At 41.9% G+C, this 16254-nt stretch overlaps 1 pseudogene; it reads left to right on the forward strand.

Annotated features, from left to right (window-relative positions):
* Positions 1-1851: 1851 nt before the first annotated feature.
* LOC122200109 lies at positions 1852-4117 on the forward strand (annotated as a pseudogene).
* The last annotated feature ends 12137 nt before the right edge of the window (positions 4118-16254 follow it).

Here is a 16254-nt window from a genome sequence, read left to right on the forward strand (position 1 = left end):
TCCTGAATTCTCACGGATTCCATTTCCTCCGTTAGGTGGTGTTTGGGGTTTTTGTTTTTCCCATGAAATAAGCCAGGAGTAGGCAGACGTCCAGTTCCAGGCTGTAAATCTTCTGAGGACAGCTTCTGTGCCAAATCCTTAGAGAGGACGGGCTGTGCAAAACGAAAACTTCAGGCTCCAGCAAGGTCCCACTTGACATCCCAGATAGAGCCAGAGCCCCGGCTGGAAGAAAGAGGTCCTTTGGACAATTGGCCTGCACATAAGCACATATAAATTATATAAGGCCTGGTAGAGCATTTAACACAGACTGTCAGTATAGAAACAAATAATAGTACTTGGTGCATTTTATAAAACTGACCACAGCTCACCCACTGGGTGTTGGATCATTGAAAACACAGCAGCCATAACCTGAGCCGAGGGCAAGTTAACTCTGTGGGTCCCAGGAAGTGCCTAGATCACACCAGCTCTGCCCTAAGACCTGAACCTCCTGGCTTTAGGGCTCAAGGGACCCACCCAAGTGGAATCACCGCTGGGACCAAGAGACCTGGACACTGGAGGATATATCCACAAGTCCAGTGGCTTTCTAGGTAGGATCTTCCGAAGAGACACCTTGGATTAATGGAAGGAGCAGGCTTTGGATACAGGCAGACTTGGGTTTGAATTCTGGCTTCATCCCTTAGCACTTGTGTGCTCTTGGACAAATTATTTAACCTCTCATCTTCTCCCTCTCTAAAATGGAGATAATCCTCTATCCCGTAGCGGTGTGCCAAGGATTAGGAAGGATCATGTTTGCAGAAGCTGTATATACTGCAGTAGCTGTCCCCTATCCCTGCTCTACTGATAACTTCCTTGCCTGTCACTCTCTCTCTAGTCTGCAAGTTTGGGGTAAGGACGTGTTAAGAAGCACTTTCAGATGTAACTCCCCCCCACACCTTCTCTTTGGGAGCTCTGCCTCTGTTGACTGCTCCTGCTTCCTCTTTGGACCATTTTGATCCTCATCGTGACCTCCACAGAAAGATGAACCAGAGGACATGGAACGAGCAAAACTCAAATCCACCTGTTCAGATCTTTGCACAACTTTTGGAAGGAGGCTAAAAGCTACTAATGAAAGCGAGTATATATGAGGCCTTCATTTATGACGCATCTATTCTAGACAGTACGGAGAGAAATCAAACATGATGACAGCCTTCCACGGCCTTGCTGTCCAATGAAGGAGTTGTGCATATAGGTAAATAATTTCAGCCATGTAATAAATGTTATAATGGAGGTAGACCCAGGTCACTGGGCCAGGAAGATCCACAGACTGCTTCTTTCTCCCTCTTTTTTTTCTCTCTCACATGCACAATGCAGCTAAACAGAGTTCCTGGCTTGTCGCTGTTGAAATGACAGCTAACTATGGGCCCGAGAGGGACATTAGCCTTCTTAAATTTGTCTTGGGTTTTGCTCCTAGTGAATTAATTCCTAGATGGTGGTAAGGAGCTTGAAGGCAACTTTCTATCGTTAGATGTGAAAATAATTTTGAATTGTGCTAATGTTCTGAAAAACAAATGAGCTCCTGTTGACATAATACCTGATTTAAATAATGGATTACAGTGTATTACATTTCAGTGCCCTTACTGGAAATCTCGGTCTAAGAGCAAGTTCTTGTGAGATGTGATGCCATCATAATCCCAAGAGTTTGCTTGTTACTTCTTATTAAAGGAGGAGAAAAGTCAGTTTCTTGGTGTTACCTAGTCAAATCCCTAAGAAGAAAAGAGTTACACTTGAGGCACCTGCTGAGCCCAGGACAGGCAGGCAGCTGCTTGGAGGTGGTGGGGAGGAGAGGGCTGGGCCGGCCAGGGGGCAGCGAAGATGCTCAGCTTCTGTGCTGCCCCCCAATGCATGTGGACAGGCAGTCAGACCTGGCCTTCCTCAGGTTCCTGCACAAACATGCCAGATGCCAGAAGTGGGTGGATCGTTGTAAGGAGAGCAAACGTAGAAGAGGAAACAGCCGATCAAGTAAATAAACGTTATCGATTACGTGTCAAACACGTTGAGACCTGGATGATCTGTACAACTAGTCTTTAGAGGGCGGTTCTTCAAGATAATGCAATACCAACAGTATTTGATCTTACTAGACATTTGAACAATCCACAAAGTAGACATAGAAGACAAAGAATTGAGTGAAGGTGAAATCAGGACACTGTAACAGAAAAAGAAAATGGATGAAACTTCGAAGCAGGAACAGAAACATGGAGAAACAGCAGCAATGCTCAGAGCCTCAGTGCAGAAGAAAGGGGTTAAGAAGAAGATGAAGACCTTTCCCTTCAAATTAATCCTTAAAGAGAAGGAAAACACCGAATACTCAAAATCTTCATCTGAAATTTGGATTCTTATGGGAAACCAAAACCTGTCTCCCTCTGGATGGACAAGACGCTGCTGGCATCGTGGACTCCTTTTTTTTTTTTGGAAGTTCTCTACTCCTGAGAACTTCCCAGCACTGCCTGAGTGCTGGATAGATTCCAGTGAAGAGATGCTGAGGAGCCTTTTCGAGACCATGGCAGTTAAGAGCAGATACAGGTGCTAGACATGTGAGAGCTGCATTCCGGAAGAAACCCTCAGGGAAGCGGGAGACGCTCACTTCCTTTCTATACTCACTGACCACGTGGTGGACATAGCAGGAGAAGAGCAGCTGCCTGCGTTGGTGAAGTTTGTCGACAAATCTCCTCACCTGAGAGAGAGATTTGGGGGCTTCCTACCTCAGGAAGCCGGTGCAGACATTTTGGCTGTGCATCTTCACACTGTGCTGAGAAGTGGGGATTAAACACGGAATATTGTCATAGCCAGGCTTACGTTGCGTCCAGTGGAGTTTCTTCCAAAATTGAAGCTCTTGCCTCTAGACTTTCCGATGATTGCCTCCAAGCTATCTGCACCCTCTGTTCTGCCGGCGCCTTAAATGACGCGGTGTTTGGAAAAAGCAATAGACTTTATGGGAATATCTTTTGCATTGCATTAGGAACAGTTGAGAAAGCTCATTTTTTCCCATCAGCTGCTGCACCTGCTTTTGGAGTGTGGCAGTGTAATTTCTGTCCTCTTTCAGAACAATGAGGAAAGGGTCAAAGAACAGAAGGAAATTGGCCATCTTCAGTGGACAGGCAGGAATGACGCTTTTGAAATTTTAGTGGACCTCCTACAAGCACCTGTTTTATGTTCAGATAGTATAGTGACACAAATATCAGGTGGGGTAAGTGTGTAGATGTCCGGGCATTTGTAGTCTGTAGTGCGGTAACAGATTCTTGTTAGTGTTGTGGTTCTTAAACGTGTTCTTTTACAAGAGCCTTGGGGAAAATCTCCAGGGGCAGACCTCTGATGTTTTCTTTGCAGCCGGACACTTGACTTCCCTGCTTTGTTCACTAAGTGAATTGATGGAATATATTGAAGGTCACCACGGATTTTGGTTTGCGGAAGCCACACATTTGGCACCCAAGCCTGATAGTTAGTTGAAACTTCCCGGAAAGTTCCGTAGAGCCCAGCAAGGTAACCTGGAATGTCAGCTAATGTCTGAGATTTCCTGAGGAGACTGAGTTCCAACCCTGGAGCACATTGTTCAGGAACAGAAAGACAGAGTCTCAGACAGTACCTGAAAACTCTTAAATGCTTCTCGCCGATACTCTTTGTCATGGGACGGCTCACATTTAAAACATCGGAGGAGCACCATGCTGGCTTGAACATGGGGGGATTTGCATAACCTTGACCTGCTCTCAGCTCAGCCGCATTGTTGAAGAGTCAAGTGGGGAGAACGTGGAAGGGAAGATATGGAGCTTCCACCCCCCATTTATGACGCCCTCTGTCTGCCAGGTGTCAGTTTTTTCCCTAGTGTTTATGCATGGCTGAAGGTCATATGTATTTATTTCTGTGATGAAGGTTGAGACTGAAGGCTATAAAAATTAGGTGAAGTGTCTCAAAGCATACCGGAGGAACACTTTGACAAACCAAAGGTGAGGTAACTTGGCTTTGCTTAACCTAAGTTTTGACATGAAACATGATCTGAATTTAATAATGATGGACACATGCACATCAAAGTCAGCACAACTAAGAGCTTCCTACAGGTAATTCAGAAACGAGTGAAAATACCTAAGAGACTTTAAAAATAGGCTTTCGCTTATATTTGATATCTGAAAAAATCTCAAAGAAATTTCAAAGCAGCTTCCAGAAAAGCTGTAGGTGTAGGTAGGTAGGCCCCTTCATTACTGAATATCTTGACCTATGGGCCTCCCATTCAGGACATTAGTCATTGATAATCTGCCTATTTAAATGGCTCCCATTTGAACTCTCTCACTTTGAAGACCTAACTGTTCTTCCAGAAGATAGCATTAAAAGTGCCACACTTCTGTGAGGTCTCTGCTCCTGGCATTTAGAATTTGCTTTAGTCCTCATTTTAGTTGTAGCATTCATTACCGCTGTAGAACCAGTAACCGGGTATTAGGTTATCAGTTCTTTGACGAAATGAATTTTGAAGAAGTGTAGGGGGAAGGAATGCATTTTATAAAATGTTACGGCAATGTTTGCTACTGACCTTTGAACACTAGAAGTTTTAAGTATGTTGTTAAAAATGTTTAGTGAACAGTTTAGGGGAATTACCAGACAGGGAGAGAAACATATGAGCTCACCAAAAAAGGATTTCAGAGTAGATTTTTGCCTTTGTCAAGTGAACTTAAGGAAACAGGTTGCAGTTACAGTTTGAATGGAACAGCCTGCCTTTGTTGTTCTGCCTCTGGTTGTTGCTGTTTACTTTCTTTTGTTGAGTTTGGACGCTTCTCTTTCATGGTCAGGACAGCATCAGAGTCCATGAGTCCTGAAAGCTGATTTGCCTGTTTTCTTCTGTCTTTTTCCATGTCTGTTATCTGTTGCCTCTTTGTGACTTATAAGTAAAACCTGAAAACCCTACAAAAATAAGTGCTTCTTGGTTTATCTAGAAATAGTACAGAAAATATTGCTTGTGAGTTTTGGTGAAGAAAATCAATTTGGTGTAGTTTATTTCACCCTAAGTAAACTGTGACTTTTTCTTTAAGTACACTTGACAGTGTTTTTTTTTAAGTTTGTATTTAAATTTGAGTTAATGAACATACAGTGTCATATTGATTCCAGGTGTATAATTTGATGATTCAGCACTTCGATACCACAGCCAGTGCTCAATACAACAAGTGCCTTCCTTAATCCCCATCACCTATTTCACCCATTCGTGTCCCCCCCACCCCCACCTCTGGGTAACTATTAGTTAGGCATTTCTGTACATCAATAATGAAGCAGCAGAAAGAGAAATTGAGGAATCAATCCCATGTACAACTTCACCAGAAATGATAAGATACCTAGGAATAAACCTAACCAAACAGGTGAAAGACCTGTACTCTGAAAACTATAAAACACTGAAACAAAAAAATTCAAGACCACCCAAAGAAATGGAAAGACATCCCATGCTCATGGATTGGAAGAACAAACATTGTTAAAATGTCTGTACTAGCTAAAGCACTCTAGAGATTTAATGCAATCTCTGTCAAAATGCCAACAGAATTTTTCACAGAACTAGACAAATAATCATAAAATTTGTATGGAACCACAAAAGACCCCAAGTAGCCCAAGCAGTTTTGAAAAGGAAAAGCAAAGCTGGAGGCATCACAATTCCAGACTTGAAGTTATATTATAAAGCTGTAGTGATCAAAGCAGTATGGTACTGACACAAAAATAGGCCTATCAATGGAACAGGATAGAAAACCTAGGAATGAACCCGCAACTGTGTGGTCAGTTAATCTTTGACAAAGGGGAAAAAATATCCCAGGTGAAAAAGACAGTATCTTCAACAAATGGTATTGGGAAAACTGGACGGCAACATGCAGAAGAATGAAATGGACCGCTTTCTAACAGCATACCCAAAAACAAATTTAAAATGTATTAAAAACCTAAATGTGAGACCTGAAACTTACAAAATTCCTACAGGAGAACACAGGTGGTAACGTCTTTGACATAGGCCATAGCATCTCCTTTCTAGATGTGTTTCCTGAGGCAGCGGAAACAAAAGCAAAAATAAAATCTAGGGACTTCATCAAAATACAAAGCTTCTGCACAGCAAAGGAAACAATCGACAAAACTAAAAGGCAACCTACTGAATGGGAGAAGATATTTGCAAATAACATACTTGATAAAGGGTTAATATACAAAATACAGAAAACACTTACAAAACTCAACACCCAAAAAACAAAGTCCAGTCAAAAATGGGCAGAAGACATGAATAGACTTTTTTTCAAAGAAGACCTACAGATGTCCAACAGACACATGAAGAGGTGCTTAACCTCACTCATTATCAGGGAAATGCAAATCGAAACTGCAATGAGATATCACCTCATACCTGTCAGAATGACTAAAAACTACAACACAAGAGAGAATAGATGTTGATGAGGATTTGGAGGGAGGGGAACCCTCTTGCACTGTTGGTGGGAATGCAAACTGGTGCAGCCACTGTGGAAAACAATATGGAGGTTCTTCAAAAAGTTAAAAATAGAACCACCCTATGATCCAGAGTTGTACTACTAGATGTTTAGCAAAAGAATACAAAAATACATGCACTTCAATGTTTATAGCAGCATTATTTACAATAACCAAATTATGGAAACAGCCGAAGTGTCCATTGACTGATGAATGGAAAAGGAAGATATGGTGTGTGTGTGTGTGTGGTATTTACACACACACACACACATATATATACATATATGTATATGTATACACACACACACACACACACACACATACATATAATGTAATATTTAGCCTAAAAAAGAATGAAATCTTGCCATTTGCAATGACACAAGTGGAGCTAGAGTGTAATATGCGAGGCGAAATAAGCCAGTCAGAGAAAGACAAATACCATATGTTTTTCACTTATGTGAAATTGAAGAAACAAAACAAATAAGCAAGAGGGAAAAAAGAGAAGCAAACCAAGAAATAGACTCTTGACTATAGAGAACAAACTGCTGGTCACCAGAGGGGAGTTGGATGTGGAATGGGTTAAATAGGTGATGAGGATTAAGGATGCACTTGTGATGAGCACCAGATGATGTGTGGAGGTGTTGAATCACCATATTGTACAGCTGAAATTAATTTTACACTGTATATGTTAACTATACTGGAATTGAAATAAAAACTTAAAAAAAGATGTATGTATATATGTGTATATTTATACACACACACACACACATATGCGCGCAAGGGACTATTACTCAGCCACAAAAAAGAATGAAATCTTGCTATTTACAATGACAAGAGTGAAATAAGTCAGAGAAAGACAAATACCATATGATCTCACTCCTGTGGTGGGATTTAAGAAACACTTGAAAGATTTTTGTAAACCAACACAAAACTGCAAAAATGTATTCTGTGATACAAAAATAATATAAGACTATTTGTTGGACTCTCTGTCCTGTTTTGATTTTTGGCTTCTGAATGTTAATGATCACAAACTTATTTTAAAGAAAATATACCTGTGTTTCCAATAATGAAATGGCATAGGATATCAAAAAATATCTGTGCTTCCTTTTCTCACTAACCCTTCAGACCCGAGGGGACAGTGGTTCTCTGTCCTCTTCTGCCTGACGTTTCTCTATCAATTCAGCATTAGAGTCAGACAAAGATTGCTTTTCTGTCACTAGCCCTCCATACCTCCCTAGTTGTAAATAATCTGTGAAATATGTGTAGAACCCTATATACTCTGGATGTCCCCATCATCATCATCTTCTGTCTGTGCCATAAAATCATTAGGAATAGAGAGGGAGGTTTAAAGAAAGGGGAGAGGACTAGACTAAAATACCACTGTATATGGGAGAATTTAAGAATTTCTGTTTGTAGAATGCCTTCTGTGTGCTAGGAAATTTTTATACAAATTTTGAAATCTTGACTTTGCACCACACAGGAGTTTGTTATCCCCATGTTACGGAAGTAGAAACTGAGACAGAAATTAAATGATTTGTCACAATTTTCAGAATTAGTGGTGGGTGAACTAGGGTCCATGCCTAGTCCATAACTAGGGTCTTCCTTCAAATTTTCTACAATGACTTTGGTCTAAATCAACAAATTAGGGGCTCATGGGCCTGAACCCAGTTCAAGATGATGGTATCTTGTTTTGCTTGGTTGGCTTTGAATATAGTCCAGTTAGCCATTTTCATTCTGATATACCCTGTCATATATCATACATGTATTTTCTCTTCCTGGTCCCTACTAGCATTTAGAGTTTTTGATCTCTGTCCTCGGTTTAATGGAATGATTGTAGGCTCTGGAGCCATACAGCCAAGCATTTAAGTTTAGGCCTAGCCAGTTGCTAATAGAGTATGTGCTTTGGGCAAGGCTTAAACCCAGTTCCTCCATAGGAATGGAGATAGCCAAACTTAGGTCAAACAGCTGATGTAAAGATTAAACGGGAACCCATGTAAAGTGCAGTCAGCGCAGGCCCTCTGCAGTCCCTTCCAGTCCTCATCACCATCCATTATAAGATCACCTTGAAAACTGTCTACACGTTCACTACAAAGACCGTGTCTGGAGAAGTTCAGTTAAGGCTGTAGGCTCCGTTACTACTATGAGAGGGTATCAGACCAGATTCTTGCTGCCTCCATTTCTACTGAGGTGTGGAATTACTACAGATAATGTGAAACCAGTCTTCATTTATTTATTTATTTTATTTTTTTACTAAAATTTTTTTTTTAATGTTTATTCATTTTTGAGAGACAGAGCGTGAGTAGGGGAGGGGCAGAGAGGGAGGGAGACACAGAATCTGAAGCAGGCTCCAGGCTCTGGGCTTTCAGCACAGAGCCTGACCTGGGGCTCGAACCCACGGACTGTGAGATCACAACCCGAAATGAAGTCGGACGCTTAACCGAGTGAGCCACCCAGGTGCCCCCAGCCTTCATTTTTTTAAAGTTTATTTATTTATTTTGAGAGAGAAAGAGACCATGAGAGTGGGGGAGGGGCGGAGAGAGAGGGAGAGAGAAAGAATCTCAAGCAGGCTCCACGCTGCCAGTGCAGAGCCCAACATGGGGCTTAAACCCACAAAACCATGAGATGATGATCTGAGCTGAAACCAAGAGTCAGATGTTTAACCAACTGAGACACCCGAGCATCTCACTAGTCTTCATTTTTATGTGGGATAACTTGTAACAGAAATGTGCAATAACCCCCTTCATGATCCTTGTCCCTTAGCCATATCAAAAATACAAAGAAGAGTCGTAATGAGGGAGGGACGGGGAGAGCGGTGAAATATTTCCTGGGAGTTGGGTGTTGCTGTGCTGAGGGTCTACCCCTTCCCTCCTCTGCTTTGCCTAGATGGGGATTGACTTCTATATGGAGAAGCTCTGTAGTCAACAGAAACAGTGCAGGTATTGGTGGGAGGGGAGCTCCATATGTGTGGGTCAGATTGTTAGGCAAGAGATCTAGAGGACGAAAGTCTGACGGATTGTTCTGGTGGCAGAATCAGGGGAGTGTTTCTCAAATTGCATTAATCTGCGCTCCTTAATCTCATTGTGGGCAAAGGTATATGGGTGTTTCTCTCGGGTCACTGCTGTCCACATGGAGCAGCTTTAACAGATGTCCTCAGTACTTCACACGTGACCCTCAGACCCTTCCCTTTCTGTGTGCTCCTGCCGACTTCTCATTACTCATGACTCTATTCCTAACGATTTTGCTAGAATGGGAGGGTGCCGTTCTGCCCAGGGGTGAAGTAGGCTGGATGTGTCAGAGCATTAACCCCTCTGGAGCAGTGTTGAAACAAGATTGACTTGAAATAGGAAGTTGAGGTGTATGTGTATATTTAGAAATAGCACAATTCCCTTGTTTCTAAGCTGGGATGATTCTAAAGCACGCATCCGACACTATTTCCCAAATTTCCCCGTGGGATTGAAATCTCATGGTAACTGGCTTTTTGTTCTGCTCCTTCACTGGAAGCTCTTCTTCGGTCATTACCTTACTGGTATTCTCTGCAGCTGCCAAATCCTTCCTCAGCGCCTCCTTGTGGAGGAAACCGGACCAAGACAGTCGGCCAAGGAAGAGGTCCAAGGAAGAAGTCGCTTACGATTCTGGAACTTGCCAACCAGATTATAAAAAACAAAAACAAAAACAAAGGCGCTTACCAACTAGATAAGAGAGGTGATGATAATCCCTGCCATGCCAAGCATCACAGTTAATGAATGTTTTCATCTCTGGTGAATTGGAAAGGGAAACAGGCTTATAGACTATCTCCAGCATTTTTTAGATATGGTGGCAGTGGTAATTATGAGGACTCTGGGACTGATACTGATCGTCACAGCGGCACTGGAGGAAAAAGACCACCTCAGTTCAGCTCACCATCAAATTATTCTCCGTGTGAAGCCCAGAAGACCTTTAATTCGGCATTTAAAGAACCCATATTTCCTGTGGCCAGAAGGCAGATCCAGCTGCTGACAGGTGCAGATGTGAGTGTGAAAGAGGTAGAATTGCAGACATAGGATTCTCAGCCCTGGCGAGTCTCCCATGCTGAAATCCAGGGTCTCGATACGAGAGGAATGTGACCTGAGACCTGAGATGGGGATATTTGGGACTGATCCTTGTGAGAACTTTGAGTTAACGGATTGTCCTGAACCCCTGGGTCGACGAAAATGGTTCCCTCCCCATTGTTATAGGACAGCAGATTGTCAGTGCCTAGAAATGATGCAGAGGCAGGCACCTTGTGAGGTGGTACTTAATTTTTTCAAGGTTTACCTTTACTTGCCTCAGATTGGAGGACAATAACTGGGGTCAGAACTCAGCTTGAACTCCTGGGAAAATACTTTCCCTGCCCCAGGGGGGGAAAAAAGATCATTAATAACATACCGGCAAGACTTGGCTAATATATCCTGGAAGAATCAGGCTCTTTTAAAGTCACATTGTAACACTGTGTTGTCTGTTTTCTTTTACAATCCTAAAATGACGTATAGACGATGGAGGGGGGAGAAGAGACTTTAAGACACAAAAGGCTGAAAAGCGTAAGGCCATTTGGCTTTCTTTCTTGATTCCCAAAATAAATACGGTAATGTATTTACTTATTTAAATACCTGAAAGTGGACTTTGAGGGTGATGCCCCAACAGCGAGGAGTCACAGGCTGGAGAGGCAGAATTGGTTAAATGGGGGCATTCTGCCGTGACGTCAGCTTGAATGTTCTGGAAAGGACTCCTGTAGTGGACCCCTAACACGCTGCTGGGATAGTTCCTCCAAGTTTGAAAAATGCTAGCTGGCAGCAAAAGAGATGCCGTTAGTGTGTAAATACCCAGCTTTCTCGCTCTTTGTGTGGGGAAATTCTTAGGTGGTTGTTGGACACTCTTTCCCAGGGTTTCCCCTGAGGATGAAGAAGCTAGAAGCTGAAAAAAATAGATTCCTAGTGATGAAGAAATAGTCAACAGAAATAGTCAATGCAGTGACAGCTGCGTAAAGGGGTGACTATAACCAGGTCGGGCAAGAAGTTCTCCGTCCTGAGTCAACCTGGACATCTGTTAGGCCCCAGGAGTGTAGCGTCATCTTGGGACAGAACGGTCGAAGTAAAATTTTCCTATCCCTTTACCATTTTCCCTTCTGGTTCATCTCCAGAGAGATATGAAACTGTCTAGCGATCTAGGGATGGGTGGTGAAGAAAAAGGAAAAGACATACAAGTAAGAGAAATAGAGAAGGGGCCAAATATTACTCCTTTTCATGTCTCTAGGCTTTCAGCCTAAAATAAGCAAAAGCTGTGAGAAAAGAGAAACTATATGATTAATTGGCTTTTGAATTTTTATATGTGTCTGAGAGTAGATATTATAATGATTGTCTTGACCCTTTCTTCTGATTTAAAAGGATATAAGAATGTCCTTTAAGAAAAAGTGATCCAAAAAATTATGATACCTGTCAAATTTCTGTTCAGCAGCAGAGAAAATATTTCTGGACAGTGTTTAAAGGAACCGTGAAACAAACAGAAACACAGAGTTTCATTTGATTACATCAAATGCAATCAGCACGTGCCCCCTACTACTTGGTTATTGCCTTTGTCTTCCTCAGAAACACTCTGGCTTTATTCCCCATGTGTTCTATTACAAAAATAAAAAGCAGAGTTGACAGCAACTGATGTGGACAAAAGGTAATAAGGAGTGCAGGAAGAAACCTTCATTTTTAAAGTTTATTTTGAGACAGAGAGCTAGAGAGAGAGTGAGCGAGCACGAGAAGAGAAGAAGGGGCAGAGAGCGGGAGAATCCCAAGCAGGTTCCCCACTGTCAGCATGGAGCCCAATGAGGCTTGATCTCACAAACTGTGAGATCATGACCTGAGTCAAAATCAAGGGTAGGATGCTTAACTAGTTGAGCCATGAGCCACCCAGGTGCTCATGCAGGAAGAAATCTTGGTTGTCTCGTGTTTATTTCCTATTCCTAGCCCATCATACTTGGTGATTGATAACTCCCAGGCTATTTAAAAATTTTTTTTGATGTTTATTTTTGAGAGAGAGACAGACAGACAGACTGTGAGTGGAGGAGGGGCACAGAGGGAGGGGGACATAGAATCTGGAGCAGACTCCAGGCTCTGAGCTGACAGCACAGAGCCCAACGCAGGGCTTGAACCCATGAACCATGGGGTCATGACCTGAGCGGAGTTGGATGCTTAACCAACTGAGCCACCCAGGTGCCCCACTCCCAGGCTATTTTAAAGACACTTTGTAACATTGTCTGATTTGTTTTCTTTTGCAAGCATAAGATGATGTATAGGTAATGGAGGGGGGGAAGAAGACTGTAAGAGACAAAAGGTTGAAAGCATGAGGCCGTTTAGCTTTCTTTCTTGATTATCAAAATAAATACAGTAATGTTTGCTTCATGAGGAAGAGAGAGAAACAGGAAGGATTGAGATGGCCACCCACCATGTGCAATAAGTCACCTGCCACCGCTGTGCTCCAACAGGATCTTCAAGAGCACTGAGTGTGCCTACCAACAGATCTATGACTTAAACCAAGTGTTTGTCTCTTGCTGAGATATTCTCTGTTATAGAAAACAAAATCCAAAGCTAATAATCAAATCTAGTGAGATCATTTCCTCTTTCTCTGCATGTATTTTTGTTTAACGTGGAAGGCAACAGGGGTGCCTGGCTGGCTCAGTCAGTTGAGCCTGTGACTCTTGATTTCAGCTCAGGTCATGATCCCAGGGTTGTGGGATCACCCCAGCCCCGTGTTGGGCTCTGGGCTGAGCTTGGATCCTGCTTAAGATTCTCTCTCTCTCTCTCTCTCTCTCTCTCTCTCTCTCTCTCTCTCTCCCTCTCCCCCCCCCCTCCCTCCTCCCCTTCTCATGCTGTCTCTGTTAAAACAAAACAAAACACCAACATGGAAGGCAACAATTTTTGTTGGAACTCTTTATTCTCCAAATGTTCTTGATTGATCCCTGGGACCTGATGTTTTTTGAATTTGTTATAGATTGATTTCTTAGAGAATTAATGATGGTCTCCTTCTACATAAGAGACTCTCTTGGTCAAATTCAACAACTCAGAGATAACAGTAGTTGAAATTGTCATACATTGTGTGTAGAGCTCAAGATGCCCGTCTCTTCTTGCGGGCCAGTGTTTGCTAACTAAACAGAGACAAGTTGTATGTGTAGGGCAGTGGTTTTCAAACCAGGGGTGATTTTGTACCCCCATTCTTGTGACATTTGGCAATGTCTAGAGCCATTTTTGATGGTCACAACGGTCTGTAATGCAGTGATGGTGTTACTGGCCTCTAGGGGGTAGGGGCCTGGGATGTTGCTGAAGAAACCGTTTTCCTGTCGCTGCGTGATGTAGCAGCTTATGACAACACTCCTTTATTAACTCACAGTTTTGTAGGTGAGCCTTCTGGGGAGATTGGGAAGGGTGCTTGACCAGGTTATTTACTTAAAGTATCACAGGGCTGAAATCAAGGTGTTGGTTAGGTTGGGCTCTTCTATGGAAACTCTAGGGGAAGAATCCACTTTTAAGCCCATTGACATTGTTAGCAGAATTCATTCCCTTGCAGTTTTAAGACTGAGGTCCCCGTTTCCTTGCTGGTTGTCAGACATTCTTAGCTCCTATGGGGCACCCACCTGAGTTTGATCGTGTCCCCCTCCATCTTCTAAGTCAACAAGAGCATGTTGAACTCCCTGCAGCCCTCTTACCTTGTGCTTTGAATCTCTGACTTCCTCTTCTGCCTGCAGCCAGAGAAAACTCTTCTTTTCAAGGGCTCACCTGATTGGATCAGACCTATCTGAATAATCTCCATATTTTAAGGTCACCTATTTGGAACTTGAATTACAGCTACAGAGTCTCTTCACAGCAGCCCCTCTATTAGTTTTGATTGAATAATTGGAGGTGGGGAGGGGGGCGTCTGGAAGCAAGGTGAGGAGTATTCTGCTTACCACAACAGTCTGTAATGTGTAAGACAGTCTCTCACAATAAGGAATTATTTGACCTCAGATACTAGTACTGCTGAGATTGAGAAACCTTGATCTAGGTGTACTTTTGTGCATGGTGGAAATGTTTTCAGCTTATTTTTCTTACAAAAGGCAGATTCACAGCCTGCAGCACTTGAAAGAAGCATGTGCCCCTGGCTTTCTGACCATGACCCAAAACTCTCATTTTCCAGGAGCTGTTGGTCACAAAGATCTTATGAATTATTGGACATCTGCTGGTCCATCTATCTTTACCCATTGACCCCTCTAGCTTCACATCCATCAGTCTAGATGGTTTACATTCTTCTGTTCTTTGATACAAATGGTATTTTATTTAAAAGTATTAGAAGACAAGGATGTTAGCATTGTTTTGCCTTTGCCCAGGTAATCAAAATATAATTGTGTATGTAATTAGAATGCAAATTCCTGATTACGGAGACTTTTCCTTGGTCACAGATACATTAGTTCAATTTGTGGTACGTGGTAGGCACACAGTCTTTGTTGAATGGATGACTTTTGCAGTCAAGGATAATGTAGTAAGATGAATCTTGACTTGGTACAAATAACCAGATATAAATGGGGCTTAGGCTTGATTAGACAGTGCTTTATTATGAGGTGTAAAAGGGTAAAGCATATGTTTCTGCAACTAGAGATTAGAAGTGCCCTGATAGGTATATAAAGGTCTGTAGGCTTTCAGACTTTCTTAGAGAAGCTACCTGGTTTCAAGTCTTACCCCAGTATGAAATCTCCTTTACGACCCTCCCGATGGGTCTAATTTGCATTTGAAACTTTCCAGATGGTGTCACAGGATTTGGACACTTCGGAATAGAAATCTTCAAAGTATTTTTTTTTCTCCTCCTGAATACTTCATAAAAGAATTTTGGAAAATCGTGTATTCCTTTGGACATTTTAATTTGTCATCTAAAACTTCTGATCATAATATTTGCAAAGAATGACTTGTAATTTCTCGCATATTCCCTATCATGTATGTACGTTAAATGTATTAGTCAAAAAAATCAGATTGATAGATTTAGTTCATTCAATTTATATGTCTTCTATAGTACCTATCAGGCAAATGCAGTTCAAATTGTTAATCAAAATAGACAAATTGGGTTTATGTTTTGTGTTAAAAAGTCTGGATTCATTTTTCAATTTAAATAATTTAAATAAATTGAATACTTGTATCTCTGTGACAACTATCTCACTTCTCAGTTCTAATTCTAAGATAAATCAATGTACAGATAGAGAGCCTTAAAATGAGTCTGTCACCTGGAGGAAATATGGCTCTGTCCCATCAATGTCTCTTACACATGATCTTTATGCTTTGCTGTCACTTTGTCGGGGATTATACAACCTCATGGTATTCCTTTGTCTGGTTCTCCAAAGGTTTGTATGCCCTGAGTAATGCATGGTTGGTGAGGATTGGTAAATATAGGTTCCTCTTATGTAAAGTAGGAGAAATGCACAGAGAGGTGACAAAGAATTTTAACCTTAGATACATTTTCTGGAAAAGTACACATGGAGGTTGAGGATTTGGGAAATGATTCCTTGAAAGCTATACATACTCATATATCCCTGGAAACAAAATCTTAATATATTTTCAGAGATCTCAGTCCCCCATTTTGAAGACTGCTGGTTTAGATAATCTGCATGATTTCAGTATTTCCAATACTGAAATAGTGAATCGAAATATATTTTCTACCCTATATCTGTTCCACTATGTTTCAGTTCTCCTCTAAGTTCCTAGAATAGTAGCATAAATTCATCTTTTCTTGCCGATGCGCCAAACATTTGAAGATTTTCCGATGCATCCGTGG

The sequence above is a fragment of the Panthera leo genome, chromosome D1 (genome assembly GCF_018350215.1).
Source record: "Panthera leo isolate Ple1 chromosome D1, P.leo_Ple1_pat1.1, whole genome shotgun sequence".
Classification (NCBI taxonomy): Eukaryota; Metazoa; Chordata; class Mammalia; order Carnivora; family Felidae; genus Panthera; species Panthera leo.